Here is a 12,199-nt window from a genome sequence, read left to right as displayed (position 1 = left end):
TACCATCCATGAAAAAAACACAAGGGAGAAATTGTTTGTTTAACATGTGCATTTGTGTAAGCACTTTGTGTAGTCAGGTTTTTTTCTTTGCTAAAAAGACCTTTACAAATAGTAATGGGAACAGAAAACCCATTTTTCATTTTTGTAATGGAATTAAAAAAAAAAGTGGACATTTAAAGGTAACTGTGCCTTGAAGTTGGTTAGTTGCAAGTAGATGTTTGTTTTCAATACTTTCGTTTGAGGCTAGACATTGATAATATCTTATGTAGTTTTGTTTCTGCTTTACTAGTGAAAAAGTGTTTTATGTAAAATGAACCAGAATGTGGAAGTTGACTTGTATCTATTGTCACCCATGATTTGGCATTCATTTACTAAGAAGCTTGGGTTTTGAACCCTTTATCTGTAGTCTGCATGAAAACTGAATCATAAGTGTTGTTCAGCTTCCTTGTTCCACAATGAAATAGTATGACACTTGTGAAGTAGATTTTCCTAGAAAACTCATCATATATCATATTCTAATCCCTACAGGGGAAAATTAAAAAAATATCCCACTGATTCTTCTTAGGCTCTTGGGTTTTGACTAGTGCAGTCCCCTGGGGAATGAGATGATACTAAAGTCTATGTAAGATAAGACATTATATTTTATGGTGCCTTCAATCCAGAAGAACTGGAATTGCTTTATAGATTAAGTACAGGACTCTCTGTACTGTGTTGCTGAAATGGATCCACCACTGGGGGTGGAATACAGAGCACAGTTTAACAGTGCCAGTAATATTACACAATAGTATTAATTAGCCTGGGAAATGAATAATTTAACTGAAATTACAGGAGAAATGATGGTAGGCTACATTAATTACTAGAATCGGAATTTAGCCAGGGTGATGGGATCTAATCCTCTCATTTCTAAGGGGGGGGCCCACACAGTCAGAGCTCTCAGAATTTTCTTCAGAGTTCCTATCCTTGCACTGGCTGATACTGTGGGCTTGTCTTCACTACTGGGGTAAGCTGACCTAAATTAAGCTACTCCAGCTACATGAATAACATAGCTGGAGTCGATGTAGTTTAGGTTGACTTATCCCAGTGTTTTCACTGTGCTGTGTTGACAGGAGATGCTCTCCGGTCGACTTACTTACTCTTCTCGGGGAGCTGGAATACCAGAGTCGACCGAAGAGCGCTCCGCTGTCGATTTAACGGGTTTTCACTAGGCCCATTATATTGACCCCATCTGCATCGATTGCAGCAGTGTCGATCTCTCTGGTAGTGAAGACAAGCCCTGAGTCTTAGTTATAAGACACTACCACATGCTATGGTTGTATGACAGCTTGATGAGGTCACGTTCAAGTTGGGAAAGCAGTTTTGTTTTTAACAGGGAAATATTTCCAATCAAACCTCAATGGCTTTAGAAGTTTTTCATACAGTATATCTTTCTAAAAAGACCACCTAATTTAGGTGGGAATTACTGATGCTTGAGATTTATGGGTCAGGGTCCCCCATCTGGCATGAGGTTTCTACTCACACGTCCTTTATATTAAAGCCAGTCAGAAAGGCGGCAGGTTTCCCTGGATATACAAGGCTTGCTTTTGACTCTCGCCCATCCCAGCTGAGTATGCAACATCTACTTGACTTGAAGCTAGCGATATTGCTATTTGTGACTTTTTTCAGTGTTCTGATGTATTTTAATGTACTCAAGTCTCCTTCAGTTTTCTTCTGATTGTGTATTTTTCCTTGTTATTCCACCAGTATTTTCTTTTTGATCTGCTTGCAACAAACCTTCAAACAATTTAGTGTTTGTTCATTAGATTAAAGTAATTAAGCTAATCTTTGTAGAATTTACTCCTTTGTCATCCTTCCCCCTTCTTAAAGCAAAGAATCATAGGACTGGAAGGGACCTCAAGAGGTCGTCTAGTCCAGTCCTCTGCACTCATGGCAGGACTAAGTATTATCTAGACCAGTGGTCTCCACAGGGCCGCCCAGAGGATTCAGGGGGCCTGGGGTCTTTGGCGGCAGGGGGCCCCTGCCGCTGAATTGCCGCCGAAGACCCGGCACTTCGGCGGCGGGTCCCGGCCCGGAAGGACCCCCTCCGCAGGTCTTCAGGGCACTTCGGTGGTGGGTCCCGGAGCAGAAGGACCCCCCTGCCGCCGAACTGCCGCCGAAGACCCGGAGCAGAAGAAACTTGGGGGGCCCGGGCCCTGTGAGAGTTTTCCGGGGCCCCTGGAGCGAGTGAAGGACCCCGCTCCAGGGGCCCCAAAAACTCTCCTGCGGCAAATTGCCCCACTTGCTCCCCTCCAACCCCCCCTCGGGCGGCCCTGGGTCTCCAACCTTATTACGCCCAAGATCACTTTTTGAATCTAAGGGCAACCCAGGATCTACCCCACCCCTTCCCCGAGGCCCTTCCCCTTCCCCAAAGCCCCTTCCGGCTCACTCCATTCCCTCCTCTCTCCATTGCTTGCTCTCCCCTACCCTCACTCACTTTCACTGGGCTGGGGCAGGGGGTTGGGGTTCGGGAGGGGGTGCGGGCTCTGGGCTGGGGTCGAGGGATTTGCAGTGTGGGAGGGGACTCTGGGCTGAGCCTGGGGCACAGGGTTGGGGTGCAGGGTGCGGGCTCTGGGAGGAGGCTCTGGGCTGGGGCAGAGTGTTAGGGTGCAGGCTCTGGGGGGGTCAGGGCTGGAGCGTAGTGTTGGGGTGCAGGAGAGGGTTTGGGGTGCTAGTCTGGGAGGGGGCTCAGGGTGGGGTTTGGGGTTCAGGAGGGGTTATGGAGTACTGTCTCCAGGAGGGGGCACAGGGATATGGGTTAGGGTGTGGTCTCTCACTGCGCAGCACTTACTTCTGGTGGCTCCCGGTCGGCAGTGGGCGCAGTGAGGCTAAGGCAGGGTCCCTGCCTACCCTGGCCCCACACCGCTCCTGGAAGGGTCCAATGCGCCCCTGCAGCCCCTGGGGGAGGTGGTGGGGGGCCCATGGCTCTGCGCGCTGCCCCTCTCTGCAAGCATTGCCCCTACAGCTCTCCCAGCCAATGGGAGCTGTGGGGGCGGTGCTTGCAAGCAGGAGCAGTACGCCGAGGGAGATCCCTGGTCGCTTCCGTGAGTGGGCGTGGGGCCGGGGTAGGCAGGGAGTCTGCCTCAGTGGCAGCCACACTGCACTGCTAGAGATCACAATCGACTGGGCAATTCTCTAGGATTGCCCAGTCGATCATGATTGACTGGTTGGTGACCACTCATCTAGACCATTCCTGACAGGTGTTTGTCTAACCTGCTCTTAAAAATCTCTAATGATGGAGATTCGACAACCTGCCTAGGCAATTTATTACAGTGCTTAACCACTCTGACAGTTAAGAAGTTTTTCCTAATGTCCAACCTAAACCTCCCTTGCTGCAATTAAAGCCCATTGCTTCTTGTCCTATCCTCAGAGGTTAAGGCCACCTTTTTGCTGCAGTTGTTTTCTGTGGACTCTCAGCCTGGACTTCAGGAAGTTTCTGCTGCTTCGGAGAGGGCTTCTGTAGGAATTTACTGTTTGTTTTGGAAGCGTGATGTCCATGTGAATCCTACTATAGGTGCACGTGTGCAACATGCATGTGAGATCATAGTATTTTGGATGGTTATATCCATCAGGACAGCGCATGTCCCTTCTGCCTCCTCATTCGCATTCAAAAGCATTCTCCCTCGACTCTCCATTTGATCATTCCTACTGCCTATGGCAGCAAGACAGAACCTAATAAGTATCTGACCTGATATTCTTTAGTTACAGTGAAATTATTCAGAATTCTCTACTAGCTGTACGAAACTACAACGAAAGGAACTCAACCCATCTGAAGTGATTTCTGATGGTCGGATGCTCCTGTACGGGGTGGCACAACCTCAGCTGCCCCTGGCAGACTGAGTATTCGAGCTTCAAACCCTGGTACTGAGAGTGCCATAATCTCAGTGCTGCCCTCACAAGAAATCTGTTCCTTCTCATCATCACCAGGACATACAGACCTCTATTCCCCATACTTTCTTTATCCCAAAAAGAAAGGGAGCGGGGGGAGAGCTTCATCCTCTCCTAGAGCTGAGGGGACTCAACAAGTATATATGCCATCTCAAGTTGTGGATGGTAACGTTTGCCTCAATCTTTCCATCTCTTCAGGCTAAAGACTGGTTCATGGTTCTCAACTTGCGGATCCATGCTTCCCTGTACCCATGCTTCCTGATCACAGGAAGTACAGCAGATTCACATTGGGTCTAACCAATACCAGTACACTGCCATTCAGACTTCTTACAGCACCAAGAGTCTTCATGAAATGTCTAACGGTGGTAGCAGCACATTCAGAGACAGGGCATCCATGTCTATCTGTATTTAGATGATTGGCTGATCAGAGACAAGTCCCAGAAGGAGACTGCAACAGCCCTAGAGTATGTGCTCTCATTGTTCACCCAGCTAAGCTTCCTTGTGAACTAAGAGAAAATATCTCAACCCATTACAGATGATATAGTTCACAGGGGCTATGATCAGCTCTCAACTAGCAAAAGTCTGTCTCCCCGAGGATGTGTTCCAGTCCAGTTGATAATAGATTACCCAAAGGCAAGTCAAGTTAAGATGGTACTTACTTATCCCAGGACTACTAGGCTACATGTTGGTGTGTATACGTGATGCCATTTGTCCAGCTTCACCTGTGGCTCCTATAACTTAATGTGGTGTCAGGACCTCAGCTGAAGAAGAGGGTCACGGTCTCAGTCAAGCAAGAACCTAGTTGGTGGTTATACTTCAAGAATGCCTAAAAGGAAATTTGATTCTCTGTACTCTCTCTGACAGTGACATTCTTCATGGATGCATTAGGAACTGGGTGGGGACCCCATCTGAACCACTTGCAGATGCAAGGCACCTGATCCCAGGACATCTTGAATCTCCACAAACTTCCTGGAGCTCAGGCCCGTGATACTGGCTTGTGTAGCACTCCTACCCATCCTACGGAATTCCATGGTGAAGATGTTGACAGACAATACATCTGCAATGAGCTACATAGACAAGCAGGGAGGACTTGGTTCATCACCCTTCTGCCAGGAAGCAATCAAGCTATTGATGTGGTGTCATCAACATAGAATAACCCTATAGGCTCTGCGCCTTCTGTGAGTCAGCAACAGCCTGGCATACTTCTTTAGCAGGCATTTAGTAACCCAACCACTGGTGATCACTGCAGAAGTCCATCATAGGGCCAATATTCTGTCAAGGGGGGATTCCCACAATAGACCTTTTTGCTACCAAATACCCAGGATTTGCTTCAGAGGAGGCATGAGCCTGGGTTCGTTGCCAGAGGCATTCCTGCTACAGTGTACTCAGGCCTCTTTTTATATGTCATTCCATAGATTTTTTTTTCCCCCCCCTTCCCCTTCCTCCTGGACCCCAAGGTGACATCCAAGGCCTTCTTCCCAAATCTCCACAGGGGGGAAAAGAAACGATATACACTTCATGCCTCCAGAGCCTGACTCTATTACATTGACAAGATCAAGCCTTTTAGTTTGTCTCCTCACCTCTTTGTAGCCATAATCTGACCAAGGCCATCTATTCTCTAAATGGATCACACCTATTTCCATTTTATCAGATAGCTAGGGGATATCTCCCTCTGAATGTTGTGACTTTCTCCGACAGAGCACAGACAGCATTTTCAGCCTGCTTCAGAAGTGTACAGTACCTGAGATCTGCAAGGCAGCAAAGTGGAGCCACCCAGTGACCTTAATCTAACATCATGCCCCTGACTTAGCAACTAGATCAGACGCCACATTTGGGAGATCAGTGCTTCGTTCGTTATTTGACTAATGAAGCTGAAACTCCTCATTCCCACCATCCAGTGAGAAGACTGCTTTCCCGTCACCTACAGTGGGATCCATATTGATGCATACTCAAAGAACGAATAGTTACCCTACAGCAGGGGTTTTCAAACTGGGGGTTGGGACCCCTCAGGGGATCACAAGGTTATTACATGGGGTGTTGCGAACTGTCAGCCTCTACCCCAAACTCTGCTTTGCCTCCAGCATTTATAATGGTGTTAAATATATATTTCACTTAGAGGCTTGCTATGTGAAAGGGGTCACCAGTACAAAAGTTTTGAGACCCACTGCCTTACAGGGACTGTGGTGGTTTGACTGTAGTTAGTGTGGATTCCACAACTTGCCCCCTCTCCCCATTTTTCAGAGTCCTCCCAATTGCGGATTGCAAGGGAATGACAGAGGGTGTCAGTGGCTGCCTCCTTTGTGTCCTTGCATAGGAACACAAGGAGATTCTGCCCCAATGAAAAGATTTAGATCTTGCACACAGGAGACTCTTGCACACACAGTGGGATTCACGCTGTTTACAACATCTCCATCACATTTACCGTGCAGAGTAAGTAATAGTTCAGTCTTTTACATGGATAAAGCATTAGCATGGTTGGGCAATTAGGAAAAGCTTCCCAACTGTCAGGGTGGTTAAGCACTGGAATAAATTGTTTAGGGAGATTGTGGAATCTCTATCACTGGAGATTTTTAAGAGCAGGTTAGGCAAACATCTGTCAGGGATGGTCTAGATCAGGGAAGGGCAAACTACAGCCCACAGGCTGAATCTGGCCTGTCAGGGCTTTCAATTTGGCCCGCGGGATTGCCTGCCCTGGCCCCGCGCTGCTCCTGGAAGCGACCAGCACCACGTCCCTGTGACCCCTGCAGAGGGCTTGGGGGAGGGTCAGAGAGCTTCATGTGCTGCCCTCGCCTGCAGGCACCGCCCTCCACAGTAGGAATAGGGAACTGCAGCCAATGGGAGCTTTGGGGGTGATTTCCACAGGCAAGGGCAGCGCGTAGCAGAGCTGTCTGCCCCACCCCACTCCCAGGAGCCACTGCCAAACATGCTGGCCACTTCCGGGAGTGGGGCCAGGGCAGGCAGGGAGCCTGCCTTAGCCCCGCTGCGCACTGCTGCCACCCCGGAGCCACTCGAGGCAAGTGGCGCTGGGCCAGAGCCTGCACCCCAACCCCCCGCCCTGAGCCCCCTCCTGCATTCCACACCCCAGCCCCCTGCCGTGAACCCCCTCCTGCACCCCGCATCCCAACCTCTTGCCCTGAGCCCCTTCCTGCACACCACACCACCTCCTACATCCCATCTTCCTGCCCCAACCCTACATTCATGGTCCTGCATACAATTTCCCCACCCAGATGTGGCCCTCGGGCCAAAAAGTTTGCCCACCCCTGGTCTAGATAATATTTAGTCCTGCCATGAGTTCAGGGGACTGGACTAGATGACCGCTCGAGGTCCCTTCCAGTCCTATGATTCTATTATATTATTCCGGTACAAACAATATGAACTTGACGGGGGTATGAAGACAGTACTTCTGAAACAGAGATCTGCATAATCACCGAGTAGTAAGATAAATTTGTTAGTAATGGTATTAATCTATTGGCAGGCATGTTAAATTCCAAGCAGTAAAAGTTTCTTGCTAGGAATATCCTTTGGTATAACTGGTCTAGATTTTTCTGTTTGCTTTCTTTCCAAATTTACTACAAATCCTTCTCCAGTAATCTTAGTGTTGCTGGCAGCACTTGTGAAGAGATGTTTTAACTAGGGCTGTCAATTAATCGCAGTTATCTCACACGATTAACTTAAAAAAATTAACTGTGATTAAAATTTATCACGATTAATCGCACTATTAAACAAGAGAATACCAATTTAAATTTATTAAAGATTTTTGGATGTTTCAAATTTTCAAATATATTGATTTCTATTACAACACAGAATACAAAGTGTACAGTGCTCACTTTATATTATTTTTTATTAAAACTATTTATACTGTAAAACTGATAAACAAAAGAAATAGTATTTTTCAATTCATCTCGTACAAGTACTGTAGTGCAATCTCTTTATCATGAAAATGTAACTTACAAATGTAGATTTTTGTTTGTTTGTTACATAACTGCACTCAAAAACAAAACAGTGTAAAACTTTAGAGCTTACACGTCCACTCAGTCCTACTTCTTGTTCCGCCAGTTGCTAAGACAAACAAGTTTATTTACATTTACGGGAGATACTGCTGACTACTTCTTATTTACAATGTCACCTGAAAGTGAGAACAAATATTCACATGGCACTTTTGTAGCTGGTGTTGTGAGGTATTTACATGCCAGATATGCTAAACATTCATATGCCCCTTCATGCTTTGGCCACCATTCCAGAGGCCATGCTTCCGTACTGATGATGCTTGTTTAAAAAAATGTGTTTAATTAAATTTGTGACTGAACTCCTTGGGGGAGAATTGTATGTCTCCTGCTTTGTTTTACCCACATTCTGCCATATATTTCATGTTATAGCAGTCTTGGATGATGACCAGCACATGTTCGTTTTCAGAACACTTTCACAGCAGATTTGACAAAACGCAAAGAAGGTACCAATGTGAGATTTCTAAGGATAGCTACAGCACTCGACCCAAGGTTTAAGAATCTGAAGTGCCTTCCAAAATCTGAGAGGGACGAGGGTGGAGCATGCTTTCAGATGTCTTAAAAGAGCAACACTCCGACGTGGAAACTACAGAACCCAAACCACCAAAAAAGAAAATCAATTTTCTGCTGGTGGCATCTGACTCATGATGATGAAAATGAACATACGTCGTTCTACTCTGCTTTGGATCGTTATCAAGCAGAACCCATTATCAGCATGGGCGCATGTCTTCTGGAAAGGTGGTTGAAGCATGAAGGGACATATGAATCTTGAGTGCATCTGGCACGTAAATATATTGCGATTCCGGCTACAACAGTGCCATGTGAATGCCAGTTCTCACTTTCAGGTGACGTAAACAAGACGTGGGCAGCATTGTCTCCTGCAGATTGTAACCAATATTGTTTGTCTGAGCAATTGGCTGAAGTAGGACTGAGTGGACTTGTTGGTTCTAAAGTTTTACATTGTTTTATTTTTGAATGCAGTTATTTTTTGTACATAATTCTACATTTGTAAGTTCAACTTTCATTATAAAGAGCTTGCACTACAGTACTTGTATTAGGTGAATTGAAATATTATTTCTTTTGTTTTTTACAGTGCAAATCAGAGTGGATTTGATTTAAATCATGATTTAAATCACTAGTCAGGAAGACTCGATTTAATCCTGGATTTCTACATAAAAGTGCATTCTTGTTTGTTGGTATAACCTTAATACATATTCTTCACAACTCAGAGATAGATGAAACCCAAACTGGGTCTCCTTTATGGTCTGCTGCCATTACAGGTTTTTCCTTCTAGTGAGAGAATAGTGTGGTAGGTATCAAATCAATGAAGGCTACACTCAGAAAGACCTCAAGACTTCTGGAATGTGCTGCTCAAACAGATTCACTTTTGTATCTACTGCCTGTCCCTCCCTTCTCACGTTTATCTTCAGACTTCTTCTCCTTGTCCAGATCTATTCCGCCCCCAACAATCTTCTATTCATTGAACTTTTTGAAACTTTGCACTTTTAGAGAGAGGTAAGGGACTGACTGTGTGTACACAAATTTGCAGAGGGACAATAGGGTTGAGGTCTGTTATTTCTCACCTCTGTATATTTATTTATTTCAAACATTTTTGCTGTTATCAAGCATGTTATCTCTGGAGACACAAATCCACAGCTTGAGAACTGCAAAACTAAGCATCTCTGATGGTATCTTTTACACTGAGCACGGAGTCCTATTGGGTAGATAGAAAGATTAACCTAGATAATCTATACAGAAGCCCCTGGAGCCCCATAAGATTGGGTCCCTAATCCATGAACTATTGGAACTCATTTACAAAACTTTTCTTAAATATTACATTAATATATTATCTAATACTATAGAATTAGAATTTATAATCCCTATTCCATGATGAGATATCTTTGAGCTATAATGTAGCTTAATTAAAACTATCCTTAGATAGGTTTTTTCCTCAAAAAGTAGTTCATGAAAAAAATCTGTTTTTTTTTTTATTTTTTTTTTAATTCTTTTTAAATTGATTTTTATCCATCTGGTTAAAATATTGTAATAAAAAATAAATATAAAGTGAGCACTGTACACTTTGTATTCTGTGTTGCAGTTGAAATCAATATATTTGAAAATGTAGAAAACATCCACAAATATTTAAATAAATTGTACTCTATTATTGTTTAACAGTACAATTAATCGTGATTAATTTTTTTAATCACTTGACAGCCCTAGTTTTAACTACTATAACATCTAATCAGTTACTCCTGAGGGCATTCTGCACCAAAAAATTAAAAAAATCTGTGCCAAAATAATTAAACGTGGAGGTTCCAGCATGGCATTGGGAAGCACAGGCCACTGGCTGCACAGAGGTGGGAGATCGCTGTGCAGCTCCCCTCCACCCTGGACATGGACTCAGTGGTGAGGCTGCACCGAACCATGACACAGTGCAAGGACTGGACCTGCCCCAGAAACACCCCCGCTCCATGCCAGGTGCATCAGGTGTGGGCAGGCAGGCTCAGCAAGGCAGGATCCAAGTGTGGAGGGGCTTAGTGTGGGGGGATACAGGTGTGAGTTGAGAGGGTTCTGAGGGGGGCAGTCTGGGTGGGGGAAGGTCAGTGGGGGATCTGGGTGCTGGGGGGAATCTGGATGCACAAGGGCCTATTGGGGGTTCTGGTGCAATGGTAGTGGGACTCTGCAGAAGCGGTTGGGGTGCAGTGGGGGACTGGGTGAGGGGAAATATAGAGCTCAGCGGGAGGGTGTCCAGATGCTGGGGGAGTGGGCTCTGGTATTGGGATCCAGGTGCGGCTGATTGGGGCTCGATGGGGTGGGATCTGGGTGCGAGTATTTTGTCGGGGTGATCCAGGTGCAGGGGGAGTGGAGCTCATTGGGGAGGGGGGTGTTCTGAGTGTGGGAGGTGAGGATCGGCGGGAGGGTCGAGGTATGAAGAGGTCTGGATGCACGAGGGTTGGGTGGATGGAGGAGCAGCGCCCTGTACAGGGATTGCCCCCCCCCCCAGCTGGGGTGTGATGGGTCAGGAGGGTGGGAGTTGGCAGTTTGCAGCTCTGGGAGAAATCTGGGGGTGGGTCTGAACCAGCCCTGATGCCGTACAGGGGAAGAAGTCCTGCCCAGCCAGGGCTAGCAGATGAGCCCGGCACAGGGTTGGGAACGGGTCTTCGCCAACCTTGCCCCATAATGATTAATCTTTCTGCCGGCTGCTCTAGGCACCCGGAACATACTGCTGGGGAGAGTCGCGTGACTGCTCTTGTGGCTTCCCTTTCCTTCTCTGTCAGAAAGTCATTTTTCTGTGGGGAAGCAAAGAAATCTGCAGAGGACATAAATTCTGCACATATGCAGTGGCGCAGAATTCCCCCAGGAGTAATATTCAGTAGACAAGTGGTAAAATACCTTTTGCCCTGTCTGAGTGCTGCCACTAGGTCTACATTCTGTGAAACTGCAAACGTTGGTAGTAAAATGATGGGGGATATCCCATTGATAGTGACTTACTTTTGAACTGACCAATTTTGATTTATCCTTCCAGTATAAAAAAGCCTAAGGAACTACATGGCAATTTTATACTTAGTACTCAACATGGAGTTAGATTTGGTGGAAGAATCAGCATGTCATCAGCCCCTGTAATTTTAGTGGTTTTGGAACAGCCCTGATTTTTTGTTTTTGTTTGTTTTTTTGTATCCCTGACTTGATGAATATTTATTGATCAGCCCTCTAAAGCAATTTTCTTATCTATATCCTCAGAGACAAGTTAGGAAGAAGCTGGATTTCATGTAAACCTGTAACAAAGAAATCATCATTGTCTCTTGGGTCCTAGCTACTGCTTATACACTGAACCTCATTTTCTCAATTTAGGAAGCTTTTCTGGTGTAGACAGAATTTTACTAATTTCCCTCTTTCTCCATTTTTCTTTTTCTGGAATGCCTGCTGTCAGTATAATTGTCCCATAGCTGCAGTGTTTTCCCTTCTCCAGAATCCGGCTCTGAGAGATGTAATGGGTCAGAGTCCTAGGGACTGACGAGTGTGTGTCTGGGGTGGGATGGGAAGAGATGATTAGTTAAAATTCCATTACGCTTTGTGTAAGTAAGCGACGCTCTGGGCCTGGTGTCATGACTCCAAGAACAGTCTTCAAACAGGAAGTGGACACTATGTCGTGGTTTATTAAGGTGTGACCATTTTTATTTTGGAAAACAGTTGTGTGTGGCTTCACTTCAGAAACTCCTCCTGTGTTTGAAAAGGCTGGTGATGAGGAATGAATATACTGACTGCATGGAAAT

At 45.8% G+C, this 12,199-nt stretch overlaps 1 protein-coding gene across 3 annotated transcripts in view; it reads left to right on the top strand.

Annotated features, from left to right (window-relative positions):
- IPPK (inositol-pentakisphosphate 2-kinase) overlaps positions 1 to 12,199 on the top strand; it is a 100,592-nt gene that overhangs the window by 68,236 nt on the left and 20,157 nt on the right. The window lies entirely within an intron of this gene.

Source organism: Trachemys scripta, chromosome 7 (genome assembly GCF_013100865.1).
Source record: "Trachemys scripta elegans isolate TJP31775 chromosome 7, CAS_Tse_1.0, whole genome shotgun sequence".
NCBI lineage: Eukaryota > Metazoa > Chordata > Testudines > Emydidae > Trachemys > Trachemys scripta.
Note: the sequence above shows the minus strand (reverse complement) of the source record. Positions and strands in the feature narration are given on the sequence as shown.